This window comes from Melozone crissalis, unplaced genomic scaffold, assembly GCF_028551555.1.
Source record: "Melozone crissalis strain CALT ecotype California unplaced genomic scaffold, PUWL_Pcris_2 ptg000042l_1, whole genome shotgun sequence".
Classification (NCBI taxonomy): Eukaryota; Metazoa; Chordata; class Aves; order Passeriformes; family Passerellidae; genus Melozone; species Melozone crissalis.
This window is the reverse complement of record NW_026535820.1, coordinates 42,231,582-42,246,590: the sequence shown is the minus strand read 5'-3', so window position 1 is coordinate 42,246,590 and position 15,009 is coordinate 42,231,582. Positions and strand designations below refer to the sequence as shown.

The window sequence follows — 15,009 nt, the reverse complement described above, 5'->3', positions numbered from 1 at the left end:
AATATGAAAGCACTGTAGACAAAGAAACTGTTGCTACTTCTCTCTCTTGTATCATAAATGATTTCAGTATGTTTGGGCTGGGAGCCTAAACGGTATAAACTTTGTTGATGAGTTGTACCAACCAGTGTACGTGCACGCTCCCCTCCCACCCCAGCCCCCCTTCCCATAAGGTTTAAGAAGTCTCCCCCCATTTGAAAAAGCAGATTACAAGTCAATTTCTTCCCTGATACATAACAAATAAAATTTATAGACTTACCTAGGATTTAATATGATCTCCTGTACTTAAAATGGAATGGGTATGATTTCTTTAAATAGTTTTGGAACACTTAGACCGACAAAGTGGATAAGCCAGTTTTTGGAATAAACTGGCGTGTAAAAACTGGCAAAGTTTTTAAACACTGTGCATTGTAATTGCATTTTGTTGGGATATTATTACTTCAGCTGCACAATTAAGGGAGTATGTGCGTATTAGCAGACACTTTTCCAATAACCTCAGGCTATATGCACTGAGTTGGATTTTCCTCTTCAGACTATCATCTTGGATTCTCCCAGACTACATACCACTGCTTTTTTTTTTTCTTTCTGTGCAGCAGTGCATGCTATAAGCAGTAGTGAGTGTAATACTTTCTGCATTGTTAGGCAGTGAGCATTATCAGCAGCTGCAATATTCAGGAGTAGCCTTTTTGTTGTTATTTGGCATCTGCAGTACCTACATGAATCTGTGCAGTCCTGTTTCTCCAGAAGGCAGCTGGGCTCTCTGACTGAGAGAACACAACCATAAAGGTTTCCTGTAATTGTCACTATCCTCAGGAGTTCAGTCTTAATTGGAGCTGCCGAGTTTCCAGTGCAGTTCACTGAGATGTATAGAATCTTGTATTTATTTAAAGAACATGGGTTATATTAAAAGATGTCCTCACATTTTATAATGGTGAGATGGGGTCAGCTCAAGGTTCTCAAAAATGCACCACAAATCAGTTCCTGAGTGAGAACTATAATCCAGGTCTCATAACTCCAAGCTTCATCCTTGGTCTGCTCCCAAGCAGATGTCCCTGAATTAATTATGCTACAGAAAACATATCAGCTGGTATCCTGGAGTACAGCAAATGTATTTCAAAATAGTAAATAAAATCTAGGACTTCCCTGGGGCTTGAACGTTTTTTTTCTCTAGGAGGTGTCTGTCATCTAAGCTTTGAGTTTTTTAAAACTGAAATGAAAAGGTTCACTGGCTTTTGCCAAAGGTCAGAGTAAACATTATTTTTATGGTTATATATTTAAAGATGCATTTGCTAAGGACTGATAACCATAGTTTTGGTTTTACCTTTCTTAGCTTATTTGCTGCTTTTGGAAAATAAAGGAGCCATGTACTAGTTAACGAAAGAAAGGAAGCAGATGTTTCATGCAGACTAAATTACACAGAATTCAGTTTTGTTGGTTTTTTGCAAATCTTCATAGATTTTGGAACACATGATGATCAATGAAATTTAAGATTTGCATGCTAGCATCAGCTACCAGCATGTCACTTAAATCAGAGAATCAGTTAAGACACGAAATTACTTGGAAGACTTCCAGAAATTCCAGAAAAGCAATGATGTTTTATTCCAAGGACAGTTGTTCTCCTGTCTGGGTGGGTGGAGTGATGCTGAGACTATTTATCTTACAGGTGAAAATGGTAGAAGAGGTAGAAGCTGTATGGTGTTGCATATTGGGAAAGAAAGGAAATTTCTTAAGAAGACCATTGCATGGTATCCTTCTGCAATATTAAAATGCGTGTGCGCGCAAACACACAAAACCAAACCAAAATGAACAAAAAAACTCCAAACCAAACACAATACATCTATCTATTGAGCTTCATCTTAAGGACACCCAAAAATGTTGGACACATTTATTTTTATCTAAGTCTTGTAGAGATACACACAGAAACAAATTTTGTATACATATGCTACAGTGTTCAGTAATTGTTTTCTTTGACTTGCATTATGAAGTTGATTTCTGTCGTCATGACACTCTTGGCCTTTTATGTCCTCAGTACTAACACTGTTTGGCTGAATGGTACTAAAAAGTGTTATTCTTGTCAGTATCCTGGAAAGTCTGCCTGGATCATCAAACCAGTGAAATTCAGGTTCAGAAAAAACATGTAAAAGTTTCAAAACATGTAGGCAGCAAATACCAGTGGCAACAGAGCACTATAGACTTCAGTAAAAGACAGAGAAGCCCAAGGATAAATGGCATCACACTCAAGAATAAAGATTTTCAGAAGTTTTGCTGTCAAACTCAAGGAGATTAAAATTGTATCAGAAGTGATTTATTTTGAATAAAATTACTCAGTTGTGTAATTTGAAGCAAGTTGGATAAAGGCCATGTTTTCCCTGCTCTTTGAAGTCTTCATGAAAAACATTACTTCAGTGGGAGCAAGACCACAATAATTTCTCTTTTATTACTGTTTTTCTCCATCTCTACCATTTTAAACAAGGTAGTAGTGTTTGTTCTGTCAGAAGTCTTTATAATGTATTATACTTTAAAAATGACTGTTTTGGGATCATGATGTGGTTTTTGGAAGAACTACGTGCTGCTGCTCTTGGACTATAAATCTGTGGTGGTTGGTTAAAAGGCTAAATGAACATTAACAGGTCCAGTTACTTTGACCTCAGTGGAGTTAAAACAAGTAGCAGGGCAAGTTCGGTGGCTTTAAGTGAATTATTATTAGTCAAATCCCTGCAAAACCAGATAAATGTTATGTCATTCTGTTTTGTAACTTTCATCCAGAGAACTCTGGCTGACTGGTGACTTCACATATTCTGGCCTGTGCTTTCCTGCTTGCAGTATGATTCCTGTCCTGGCACTCCAATCTCTGCATTTCTTCTGTTTTGGCCTAAAGGAGTCTGTTCTGGTTATTTTGACTTTACCATGCCTGTGGAGTCAGCCTGACAAAGTCAGGATGAGTCACATGTACTGTTCATGAGGTTTGCATGTGCCTGTGTGTGTGTGTGTGCGCACATGTCCACAGTTGTTAATGCCTGGGAGCTTGTGCTCAGCAAGGTGAGAACAAAGCTGGAACTTAAGAGAGTCCAAGTACTGCTCCTGTTTTGATTGGATGTAATTTCTGAGATGAACCAGAAAACACGTGTGTCAGGACCTGGAAGTTTCCCAGACCTGCACATGAAGCAGGAGCAGACGCAGCACTCTGTACACTGAGCTTCTGCTTTGCAGTGTCTGTTTGCAGGTGTCTGTCTGTTTGGGATGCATTTGTATGAGCTGGTTCTGTGGTCTCAAGCAGAGGTGGCTGGGGCATGTTCAAGGATGTTTTTGATTTTTAATTTATTCTGCTTTCCTCACTCCTGAAAATCCCTATGTTTATTTTATTTTGGTTTTATTCTGCCCAATTTATAACAGGGCTATTCCTATTTCTGTCATGTTTCTTATACCTAGATTCTGCTCAATAATTGCCATCTTTCTATGTGCGTGCATTCTTTAGTCAAGAGAATAACCTGAATTTAATGAGATATTTTTCCTTATGCAAGGACCTCTTCAGCATGAAGAGAGAAAGATAAGTAGTAATATTTGCTAGCATACTTCATAAGGAGAAATGTTAGTATTTGTAGAAGGAACACAAGGTAGTGGATTGTAACCATTCATCCTTGATTGATTCCTGAAAGTAAGATATATTTGCATAATGCAGGCATGTTTTGGAGGAGTGGAAGAGGAAGGAAAATATTTTATCCTTTTATTCTTACTCTTGTTTTCCTCTCCTTTTCTCAGTTTTGATACCTTTTCAGTTTTGACAAGATTTTCTTTGTCAAATATCAACAAAAGCAAAGAATGTGTTCAGTAGTATTTTAAATAGTAAGTGAAGTTTACTTATATATGTTCAGTTCTCCTGTGCATAGATGGTGAGAACACTGAAGTCTGGAAAAGCCCCATCTACCTGGTGTCCCTAACACTTCTACTTTAGCCTCACTGACATCATCCGCAGTCACTTGGAGCAGCTTCCTCAGCTCAGGTTGTCAACTTTGTGGAGTAAAAGCCAAGGCTGGCTGGTGGAATGATGTGGAGCTGGCATGTTCTTATCCCACTCAGTGTCCTTTTTTGTCTTGTGAGGTGAGCAGGGGTTGTCATTAGGTGTTGTGTGAAGGTCCTGAGTGCCTGGGCAAGCTCCCAGATGTTATGAGGTGAGCAGGGGTTGTCATTAGGTGTTGTGTGAAGATCCTGGGTGCCTGGACAAGCTCCCAGGTGTCTGGGTGAGGCGAGGCTCTGCTGTGGCACACTGCCTGAGCAGTGCCGTGCAGCTGCAGCAGAAGTGGGAAGCCTCAGCATGCAGATGAGCCACGGTGTCTAGACATGCTGTGATTGTTTCTTTGCTCAGTTCCACGTGGAGCCAAATATCTCTTCAGGTGTAGCAGACAGAGGTGAGCCCAGTGCCTGCACCCATGTAAGAGCAAAGGCGGTAACTGCGTGTGTGCTCGCCGCAGTGCCCCTGCCAAATTCAATCGCACTGCTTGCTCATACCAGTGACTTTTGTGCTGTATCCTATCAGCAGCAGGAACCAGCACTCCCATGTGTTTTGCTTTAAATCTTGTGATGATGTCTTGAAACCTTCCCCTATTATACACCTATGTCTATTTTTATCTGTTTGCAGAAGTCCCCTTGCTGCCCCATTCTTTTAAATTAGTGGGTTTCTGGAAAATAAAATGTACCATGGTTGAATTCCCCTCTTGTGTACCTGTGTTTGTCATTGAGAGTAGGTACAACAGCTGTTTGGGAAGTGAGTTTGTCTGTTGCTTTTCCTTACCGTTTTCATAGAAGTTTTTGCGTTAGACTGAAACTGATCATCCATTCTAAAAGACATTTTGAAAGGAAAGAGTGCGAGACAGAGGCATGAAGCAAAGCCACTCTAACCTTTTTACTCTAGCAACTCATGCTAAACCAAAGCAAAAGTAAACTAAAACATGATTGCATACCTTCCAGTAAAATTGATGTTTTTTTTTTTTAGTTAGACTTCTAATTTTGGTGGCTTTATTTACAGTTTCTGTAAGACTGGTTTGGTGTGGGCTGTGTAGACCGAGTTAGCCTAATTTTAGCTTAAATAAGCGAATACTCAGGGTGGTTTCTGGTGTTATCCTACCCACAGCATGTACTGTATTGTGCTTGATGAGAGTGCTTCCACAGTCACAGGAGCTGCAGGGTTGCCATATGAAGAAGTGTAAGGGGAGCAAGACATGAATCTGTAGAAATCAAACTTTTACGTATTAGTTTTTGTGTGTGTGTATAGTTTCCCTAAATCAATAAGATGGATTCGTACCCTGCTTTCCAGTTTTGTTTATGTACTTAAGATTAGAATAAAAGTAACCTTGTTCAAGCTTTTATTTTGATTAAATAAAATCTGATATGTTTATGTAGAAATAAGAATCATGAAGTGACCAGGTTCAGGTGCTTATAGAAAGCACTAGAAGTGTTAGGCTTGTTTAGAAAAATTGAGGTATACAGGCTTCCTTGTAATGTTTCAAAGTCTAATAATTCTGCTGCTCATTCTGGTGTAGTGAGTGCATACATAAATCACTAGCACACTGCATCTTGGAGATGGGTTGCTTGTAGTTGTCTGTAGAACTTGCTGCAGAGTAACAGTTCTAATTAATTACTTGACAGACTGAATGTCTCAGAGTAGTTTGTCATCAACATGCACTGGTGACGGGTAGTTTGAGTGCTGAGGTGTTTGAGCATTCTCTGGTACATAGTAGTATAAAAAGCAGAATTTGGTCCTCTTCCAAGTTTTAAATTTGTCCTTGCCTTTCTGAAAAGTGGGAGGCAAAGAAAAGGCGATGCAATGTCTTGTTGAAAATATAAGCTTCTCCTACTACCTTGGACTATGAAATTGAAAGTGACTTTCTATACTTCAGCTTTGCTTGATCCCTGTGCCTTGGAGAACACCATCTAAATCTGTTTTTGGCAACTTCTACAGCAGAGACATCACTGAATTTCACGGAGGGGTCTGTATATGTGGACATATGATATAAATGATATGATAAAATTCCTAATTTAGGATAAAATATGTAAATTGTAATCTGAAGTACTTGATGATAGGGAGAATGGGATTCTTGAGAAATTTTGATGTGGTAAACATAAATCTGAACTTGTTGGCCAGTCTGGAGAGTTCTTCTTGTTCGTATGAGGTTTCCAAATATTTCTATGGTTATGCATTTGGCAGGCTTCCTGAGACTTTCATAGGTCAGGAAAGCATTGGAAAAAAATCACAAACACTTCCAGTCATCTAGTACAATCATTTCATATAAGTGGGTAAACAGAGTGGAACAATGACTCCTTTTTTGCCTCACGTCTCTGTTTAGGTTCAAGGGTGAGCTGTTGATTGCTGGTGTATTTGTTCTGTTCTGTAGACATTCTCAATCGAGGAAACGAATGCTTTAATTGGACAGAGGACTACTGTTTTTTCTTGTGAAGTGCCTTTTTCTTGAGGTGCTGAGAGCAGGAAACTGCTATGGGATTCCTGTCTTGCTGTTTCAAGTAGAGATAGCACTTGATTGATTAGCAGTACTTTTTTTGGTTTAATAAATAAAAAAGCAAGATAATTTTTTGAATATTTATCTTGTATTTGTCATTCCTACAAGATGGGTTAATGTCTTGAAATGTCCTTAATGATGCATCTCTCTCTTGAAAATGCTTTTTGTGTTGTTTTGAGATATTAGAGAGTAACTATGTTTTTCTTTTGAACTTTGTTTTATGGAAAGATGGAAGAATACTGAAGTTTTACTCACCTGAATTTTGTTATGGATGCTACTCAGGGACAAATTTAAGTCTGTGTATTAGACATGTTTAATTTTAGTGGTATTAAGGCACCAAGGCAAAATATAGAGTAAGGATTTTTCTCAAATTCATGTCTCATGGATTTTGGTAATTCTGCGGCAAATATTCCTCTTCTGATTCTCATCCCAAGCTGCCGAGTATTTTAAAAAATGATTTTTTTTCTATCTCTTTCCTTTTGGTTCTTCTTCACATTGCATAGTTCAAGTGCCTTACATTTCTAATTTATTGACTTGAGAGACATGTTTTATGTCTGCAATAAATGTCTGAGAATTGCTGATGAGCTGCCTCCTCAATACCTATTATTTCTCTTCCGTGTTCCCTTAACTCCTAGGAACCTCCAAGGCAGACCCAGGACCCCACTTTGGCTCTGCACAAGGCTGAACAGAGGCAGTACATGATTAGAGAGGGATGATGACTAAAAGGTGGGTAAGAGACTGTATTTTGTTCAGTCAGTAGATGATAATGTCATGCAGAGATGATGTCTGGAAGGAAGACTTGTGATGTGACTTTGTAGACCATTACAGTTGTTCTGCCTTTCTCTTTTCCCTAAACTAAGGAAATCCAACAAATGGAAATGGGAGGAATGAAAGAAAAAGAACCTGCAATTCTGCTGTCTTGTTACCTCTCTTGAATTATGCTCAACCTCAAAAAGGGAAACTATGTAAAAATGGGGATGCTTGTTTACAGTGACACTGAAAGAGTAATGTATTTGAAGGTCACTATTTCAAGATGCTGTTTTGGAGGCTCCACACAAACACTTAACCATCAGTCTAAAAATGTCTTAGGAAAAGGAAGCCTGTATAGCTAAATGACCAGGTGAAGGAGACAATTAAAAGCAAGAGGACATCTTAAAAAAAGCTGTGTCTATGTTCAAAGAAGGAAATTAAACCAAAACATTCCCCTATCAGGCTAAACAGAAAGTTAATGAATGCTTTTTTCAACCACACCAAGAGCAGGAGGCCAGCTGGAGACTCTGTGTGGCCTGTGTGTAATGACTCTATGGCAGGAATGATCCAAGATAAAGCCATGGCAGAAAACTGAGTAATTCTTGTGTGTATGTGCTCACCACTGAAAAGTGTGGGGTGGTTCCTGTTTTGGAAACCTTCTTAGGTTAGGAGAAACCTTCTTAGATTTAGGAGATTGCTTTTCTGGAACTAATTTAATGTTCTCAGTTTAGCAGGTCCAGATGTAGTCTGCCTAGTTGTTTTAGGAATGGTAGAGTGAAATAGACTAGCTTCTGACTGTGGTATGCAGCCCTTTGCTTTTAAGTATCTCACCAGTTGAATACTTGAAGATGTCTAATTTCATACCACATTTCAGAAAGCAGTCATGTGGACTCAGAGAGTCTAAAAACCACTGGGTCACCTGTTTAAGCTGAGTGGATTAATTAAAAAAATTAGATTAGAATCTCTGTTTTAGAAAGAGCATTGAGTATTATGGTGGAGATACTGAGAAAGGATTGATTTCTGTGAATAAAAGCCCAATTAAGAGGATGTTTAAGACCTGATGAACTGGTTAATATACGCCTTCACCTACTTGAAGGATCTTTAGAAAGATGATGGAGCCAATGTTCCTAGTTGTTACAAGGCTTTGCAAGGGTTCCTCAGGGGTGAAGACGAGAATCTGGACTTCATGATCAGAAGGCTGGATTTATTAATTTATGATATATAATACATTATGACTATACTAAAAGGAATAGAGAGAAAAGTTCAGAAGCTGCTCAGCTAAGAATAGAATAGGAATGAATAACAAAGGAGCTCTCTCTGATTCTGTCCCTGAGAGAGCTTGGTCATTGATTGGCCCTTAATTGTGCGCAATCAACATGGACCAATCACAGGTGCACCTATTGCATTCCGCAGCAGCAGATAACCATTGTTTACATTCTCTTTCTGGGGCCTCAACTTCCCAGAAGAAGGAAAAATCCTAAAGAAAGGATTTTTATGAAAAGATGTCTGTGACACCTAGTTGTGGCAAACCAATAGCAGGAGGTCAACATACACAGATTGCAAATTGAAATGTTCTGATTGGACATTGTAGGTAAATATTTTTCTGTAGGAGTATATTTCAGCACTGAATAAAACATGGGTTTGAGTGGGGGTGGCACCTCTCCTAGTAGAGCTTTCGAGTCTTAGTTGTACAGTGCTATGGCTGACCTGATCTTCTGTGGCTTTTAATGGCTGGCCAGACTGTCTGACTGGAGGACTCCCAGAGATCTTCTGTAGCCGGTGTTTTTGTGATTTGTAGTCAAATCACAGAAATGGCCTGTGGTCTTTGAAGGAGACAACTGGCATGCAGGTGAAAGACATCATTGGATGTATTGCTCTACTTAAATGATGAAAATTTATTTCATATTGAAAGTTCTCTTGAAAATTTTTTAAAGGAACTAAACAGGCACAAGTTAAGGAGGAGGACTGTGTTATTAACTGTTTTAATAATTGTTTAAATGGTAAGGAAAAAAGCTTCCGGGGAAAAATGTGTTGGAAATCACCGATGGATTCCCATAGATAGCTCTGTGAGTGCCCGCGGGTATTTTCATATTTATAAGAGACTTGGGACAAAAGTGTGGTGACAAGGTTTATTTCTGAAACTAAGTTTTATGGGACAAAAGAAGGTAAAAAAATAAAAGGGGCAGACTGAAACAAACACAAAAGAACCATGTAAAGCCAAATGGCCATTAAAATGATGGAAGAAATTCAGGATCAGTAATGTTAAAGTATTTTGAGTTAGCTTGAGGTCTTGGGACTATAGGCAGCATTTATTGAAAAAATCACCTCTATATTTTAGGAACAATTGGGAAGGAAATTTATATCAGAAATTACTCTAAAAGGAGAGAAATTGAAATATTAGACCACTTTCTAAATCTGTGAAGTGTTTTGTCTTAAAGATGGTGTGCTGTCCTGGTCTCCTTATCTCAGAACAAGTGAAGTAGAATAGGAAAAGTTTCAGAGAAAGGCAACAAAAATGAAGAAGGGCAGCAGGATGCAGAAGACATCAATGGAACAGTGTTCCATGCAACAGCAACTAACTAGGTGAGAGTTTCCAGACTGGGAAAGAGAGAATAACCAGGTCTTAATGCTAAGTGTTTGTAAAATTATAGGAGCTGTGAGGTGTGTCAATAGGAAATGAATACTCAGTGCCACCTAATTTTATATTAGAAGAGAGATGAGCTGAAACAGACAGGAAACAGTTTTAAAGCTAGGAAAAGAAATGTCTGGTTTGGGGATTTTTTTTTTTTTTTGCATAGTGTGTAAGTTCTGAAATTCCTTGCCACAACATGCTGTGTGTGCTGCATGGTTATAAAGAGCTTCTGAACAAATATGGAAAAGGAGGTGGAAGAAAAAAAAAAAAAAAAAAGATAAACAAAGGTACTATCCCCAGGTAAGAAATTTACTGAGCTGCAAATTAGGGAAAGTATGAAGTGTTTTGGGGAGAGTGGAAGAGAATTTTTGCATGTGGCTGCTCTAGACATCTGCTCTTAGCTGCTTCTGAAGGCAGAGTAGTAGGTCAGGCTGGATGTTTTGTCTGAGTTGGTTTTGTCATTTCTGTTGGGCTAAACAGCCAGCCTGACCCACTGTGGTGGTTCTTCAATGCTGTTTTATAAACAGTAAGGTTGCAGGGTGCAGTCCCAGAAGAGAACTCCGTTACTAACACTATTTAAAAAAATACTAAGCTGTTATGTAATTTGAGGTCTCCCACAGAGCTTGGAGCCTTTCCCCTCATTTTAAGATAAATCCTTTTAATCTTGTTTTGGCACTTGATAAATTACAATTAAATTTGTTTTAATATGTTCAAGCTGTTTCTTTGAGAGTTCAACTCTTAGTCAAAAAATCTCAGTTTTCTGTTTACCCTGTTCTCTGTACAGTCTGTAGTGCCTGTCAGGGAGTGAGGAATTACCAGAACACCTTTTCTTCATCTGTGAGTTCTAGTGAGACCCATTTTGGTGTAGAGACAGTAAACTTCAAGCAGAGAGATAAGCAAGATGAAATGACAAAGCCTAAAGGAAGTACAAAGAGAAGGGGAAACCACTGATAAATCTGGAGATACTTTTGTGTTTGTGAATTAATTTGAGGAGCAAAGTGTTGGAGTTATCAAGATCAAAGGGGAAAGGCTAAAAGTGGCAGCATTTCATATGATAGCAGTTTAAATGGCTGGAACAGATCAAGTTACTGGAAGGAAGATGGTAATGGGAGAAAATTAGAGGAAAGTAGGTGAGTTGATCTTAAGGAATTGAATGAAAATATGTAAACAAATTTGAGGAACTACTGAATAAAGTTCTGAAGAGTTAACAGAATTTTAGGAGCTTCGAGAGGAGTAGATACTGGGAATGAAAGCAGCAGTATGCTTAGTTTTCCATCAGTGGTTTATGCATGTGAGATGGATGGACCCATGCAAGTATTGAAGAGTATTCCAACTTCCTGTACCAGTATGTATACTTCCTCTGGGAAGCTTTCCAAGGGACTTGAAATCAAAAATTTCAGAAGGGGAAATTATTTTTTTTTTTTTAATTAGGTCAGAGAGGTTAGTTGCTCTTTAGCAAAAATGAATTTTGTTAAAACAGTAGCAAAAATGAATCTAAAGAAGCTGAAATGGAGACTGAGAATTTCTAAGTAACATGGCCAAGACTTGCAAAGACAGAAATGATACGAAAATTTGAAATAGTAATGTACAGTCCTGAGGAAAGAGTATTTTTTTTGCAGGAAGAGGGGATACAAAGGTGTAGGTTATATATGGATGGATAGGAATTGCAGAATAAGAGCAATTAAAAGGGAAAGAAGAAGAATTGTATGACAGAAGTCATTACGAATTTAAAGTAATGCTTAGGTTAGCCATTTCGCCACCCACCTAATTCTTTCACCTCATCCATTTATGAAGAAAAGTTCTTCTTCTTGGGCTTCTGACTCTTCTGGTGTCTTCCTTGTGGCTCTGTGTGTAGTGGTGAGGGTTTCCATTTGTGCAGAACCTGTGGAATTTTAACAAATGAAGCATAACAATGAAAAGCTCATTAGTAGTAGTTGTTCTTTGTTATAAGAAACCTGCATTGCTTCAAAGCAGCAATAGCAATTTCAGAGTTGAAGGAGCTTCATTTTCTTCTGGGAACTTTGTGCTTGGTGTGTAACATAACTGCAGATCACTGAGCTGCAAACAGCTTTGTACTGAAGTGATGAATTGGGGTGCGCTTGAATCTGCATATGAGGTGAGGAAGGATCAGGGAGGGATGGATGAGGTCATCGTGCCTAATGGAAAACTCTTTGTTTCTTGCAGGGAATGAGACACTTCCCATTAAAGACAGTTAAATCTCTGAGATTAATGGCATCTAGAAGCAGGGTTTTAACACCTGGTGTGAAACTAAATGGTCTTTGATTTATAATTTTAATCTCTCTATTTTTTTCTTATGCTTAAAATTCTAGTTAGGGGTAAAGTTCAGCTTCCCCCCCACTGGCACAACTGCCCTCCTTTAGGTCACACTCCTTGCAATAGAGATGCTACCTTTAATTATTCCAGATACCTCTCATTTGTCTAAAGACTCATGGGATGCTTTCTCTTGTTGTGATGATTGAAAATGTCATAAGAATTTGTAGAAAAGGGCACTGTTTTGAGACCTTTTGAGCTGACTCTGTTGATCCAAGTTTGGTGGATTTATATTTTTTTTTTCACATGACAGAGATTTTTCTGCTCTCAGTGTGTGCATTAAAATATGTATAATCTGTTTGCTCTGGAAGCCCTTTTGGCAACACCGCTGAAGCAGTTTGAATTATTTTTCACTCAGAATTCAGATTGTATCTTTATAAATTGTGGTAAAATCCAGTGCTGGAAAGCATGCGAGATTGACAGCCCTGGAAATTGAAATCCCTGTTAATCCATGTACTAGCTAATACAGCCTAGCTGGAGCAGACTCTCTATCTTGGCAGCACAGCTCATGGTTAACCTGATGAGATGACCTCTGTTTCAGTTATTTATTGTTTACAGAGCCCTGAAGGTTTGCAAAAGATTTTTCACAGTAAAAGCAACGTGTTTCAATTTCTGTTTTCAACATCTTTCTACATGGTGTGTTTATTACAGTATAAATACAGGTTTGTGACTTTAAAAAAAACAGAACGCTGCACTGAATTTCTTCTGTAAAAGAGGTGTTTGTGTGTGGCTGTATTATTAGTTGTAGAAATTGGCAGGGCTGTAGTGAAAGAAACAGAATGCATAATGGTGACATTAGCAATTTAGAAATTTCTGCTAGATTACTCTGCAAATGTCCCATCAGCATCATGGTGGAAGTGGCATGTGACAGGAGAAAGAGTTGGCCATGTATGAAAGGATGGGGGGAATTTGTTCCTCTATCCAAATGTGCACCTCAGAGAGAGTCCCATCCTCTCCCTTCCCCCCTCTCTGGGAGGCAGCATGCTGGGGTAGAGCATAGCAACACATCATGCTAGGAAGTTTGGTACTGCTCGTTGGTAAGTTGAGTATCATTCTCGTGTTAAATGTCCGTCTTCTCAAGTTACACATTTCCTAACACTGCCAGAAATTGCCAGGTTTTACTTGGCCAGACGTACACAATATATGCAAGTTTCCTTGTTTGATGTGGTTTTGGTGTGGGGCTTTTTGTGTATCCAGTCCCTTTTCTTTTTGCCCCTCTCTAGATCAAACCCTGCATTTTATTAGTGCATGAGGTACCCAGTGGAAAGGCATTTCATCCTCAGCATTTTCCCTCTGGGCTCTTTATTTTGAATTCCATCAGTAGATTCCATAGACCCTTCTCATACCTGTGATACTTGTATGTATTTCCACCACTGCTGCATAAAGTGACACTTTTCTCTGAATTTTCAACACCATACCCACAGCCAAAGGGAAGGTTTTATTTGTAAAGTAATTTATTGTTCTTGTATTTTACCTTGTGCTATTAGTAGACACCATCTCCAAGGATTCCTTTTCATATGTTTGTTTAGTTTTTTTGTTTTGGTATTCCTTCAAGAGCTTTGATCTTGGGCTCTTGTCCTGGAAGTAGATGTAACATTTCTTTCTGTAGCAATGTGCAATTCACATCAATGCAGAGACTTAGTAAATAAAGGAGAAAGACTATAACTGCAAAAAGCTTACAGTAGAAGAGATTAAGACTGTGAGATTTTAATATTTGAGAGCATTTTTAGCACTGCTGTCAGGTGAAGAAAAGAAATAAAAGCAGATGCAGGAAAGGAAATGTAGTGTTTTAGCATTTTATTGGTGTTTACATGAATACCCTCTTCTGCTGATGACAGCATGTTTTAAAAAGGAGAGGAACTGAGGTCTGCAGAGACTGGGAGGATGAGCGGGGATGGAGTAGGGGAGCACAAAAATGGGTACAGGCCCTTCTATATACGTTTTGGGGGCATGTATATTTAATATATATTTTTTGGTGGTCTTGGGCAGCACTAAGTATCTTGGAGATTGCACATTATCCAGCCTTGCCTTAAAATGAAGGGGTGGTCTGGAAGTTTCCCTTTATGCAAATGTGGGGGTTCTAGAAAAATTGGATACAAACTAACTAGCCCAAGAAAGCTGAATCTGTGCCTTTACTGTTGGTAAAATCTAAGCAAAGATGCAATCATCCTATATGTTTCTGTTTAGGGGCTGAAGGTGACCTTGACACATTTGGTCTCTGAAGTGTGGATTCCTCAAAAGGAGCAGTCAGAGCTGTGCTTCAGTGTATGCAATCTGTGCATACATACTGTATGCTTATAAGATTCCAAAGTGATAAATGAAAAATGATGGCTACAAAGATACCAAAGTGATTTTGTATATGATGGAGACATCAGTGACACTTCATGTAATTTAGTCTTTGACTGATGAAAGCTGTCAGGCACTGAGAAACCATTGGGATAGATGTCACTAAAGAAATTGAATTTTCACAACATTGTTGTTTTTTTTTTTTTTTTTTTTTTTTATGGAATAGATTTTTTTTCCCTGAAAGCTTGTAAATGGAAATCATTAAAAAGAGCATCATCATTAAGAATTAGATAAACCATGGAAATTAAAGTAATCTAAATAAAATAAGAGGATTTTTCAGTCTGGAAAAAAATAGAGTGTATTTATATTATTATTTTTGAGACACAAATACACAGAGCAGGACAGTGTATGCTCTGAAGAAAACCCACAAGAGGCTTTCCTTTATTGAAACAAGTAAGTCAAGAGCCATTCATTTCTCATTTAACTTTCTATTTGACATCT

At 38.4% G+C, this 15,009-nt stretch overlaps 1 protein-coding gene across 2 annotated transcripts in view; it reads left to right on the top strand.

Annotated features, from left to right (window-relative positions):
- SEMA5A (semaphorin 5A) overlaps positions 1-15,009 on the top strand; it is a 310,103-nt gene that overhangs the window by 74,494 nt on the left and 220,600 nt on the right. For both annotated transcript variants that reach the window (XM_054284906.1, XM_054284907.1), the window contains exon 3: positions 7,145-7,235. The gene's annotated coding sequence lies outside the window, so the exon portion shown is untranslated. The remainder of the gene's footprint in view (positions 1-7,144; positions 7,236-15,009) is intronic.